The sequence below is a fragment of the Odontomachus brunneus genome, unplaced genomic scaffold (assembly GCF_010583005.1).
Source record: "Odontomachus brunneus isolate Ranch 3 - 2012 unplaced genomic scaffold, Obru_v1 Obru_scaffold_263, whole genome shotgun sequence".
NCBI classification, from domain to species: domain Eukaryota; kingdom Metazoa; phylum Arthropoda; class Insecta; order Hymenoptera; family Formicidae; genus Odontomachus; species Odontomachus brunneus.
This window is the reverse complement of record NW_022639713.1, coordinates 57,006-58,491: the sequence shown is the minus strand read 5'-3', so window position 1 is coordinate 58,491 and position 1,486 is coordinate 57,006.

Here is a 1,486-nt window from a genome sequence, read left to right as displayed (position 1 = left end):
TATGCATTCCGTTCGCCGAGGTAGAACATATGGAAATTCAACCGCGCACTGTAGCACCCTTTTGTGTCGTAATTACTAACCCTGAGAAATCTCAAGGGTATCTTCCGCGTTTAAAATCTAAAGACGGCATACTCTTAGGTGACGCCGTAGTCACTAATCATAAAGGCAAGGCATACTTACCCATTTTTAATACAACTTCAGAGGTGATCAATGCTGAAATCCCCCATGTCGAATTACTCGACTTTGATATTTTGGATACGCAGGAGGTCTCCGGCCGGGGTAATGGGGATCCTTGTGTTGGTGCCGCGACCCGAGGGCTTGCCGGTACCCACGGTCCGTTTTTTTTCCCTTCAAACTCTGAATTAATTGATCACGCTCATGAAAGTTCTCTTAATTCCATTCTTTCGGATACACTGAATGGTTGCGACCGAGGGCCCGCGACTGTCTGTGGTGCTGTTGAGACCCGAGGGATCCCGACGGCCTATGGTCCTTCTAATTCCATTCCCAGTTCAAGCTCCTACTCACCAACGTTGAGAGAAGCTGAAATATTAAATTCATTACGCCTTGACCATTTAAATAATGAAGAAAGAGAGCACGTGAAGTCTTTAGTTCTTGAAAATTCAGATAGATTTTATTTACCTAATGAACAACTAGATATTACAAACTCCACTGAGCATTCAATTCCTACAATAAATGAGGTACCTATTCACGTTAAACAATACAGATTTCCACCTGTGCATAAGGAAGAAGTAGATAGACAGGTTAACAATTTATTAGAAAAGGATATAATTCAAATTTCAAATTCACCTTATAACTCTCCACTCTGGATAGTGCCAAAAAAGGCAGATTCACACGGAAATAAAAGATGGAGAATGGTAATAGATTATCGATTACTAAATAAAAAAACCGTAGGCGACGCATACCCATTGCCTAATATTACAGACATTTTAGACCAATTGGGCAATGCGAAATATTTTTCCGTATTAGACCTTGCGGCCGGCTTTCACCAAATTCCAATGCCACAAAAAGACGCGCCTAAAACAGCCTTTAGTACCCCATACGGTCATTATGAATTTAAAAGGATGCCATTTGGACTTAAAAACGCGCCGGCTACATTCCAGCGATTAATGGATAACGTATTGTCAGGATTACAGGGCAATGAATTATTTGTATACATGGACGACATCGTGATATATGCCCGATCTTTAGAAGAACATCGCATTAAATTTCAAAGATTAATAAAAAGATTAAGAAAAGCAAATTTGATGTTACAACCAGATAAGTGTGAATTTTTAAGACATGAAGTAATATATTTAGGTCAAATTATAAGTTCGGACGGAGTAAGACCCGATCCTTCCAAAATTAAATCAATACAGGAATTTCCAGTACCTAAAACACCTAAAAATATTAAAGAATTCCTAGGACTCGCCGGTTATTACCGACGCTTTATTTCTAGTTACTCTAAAATAGCTAAACCTCTGACAGC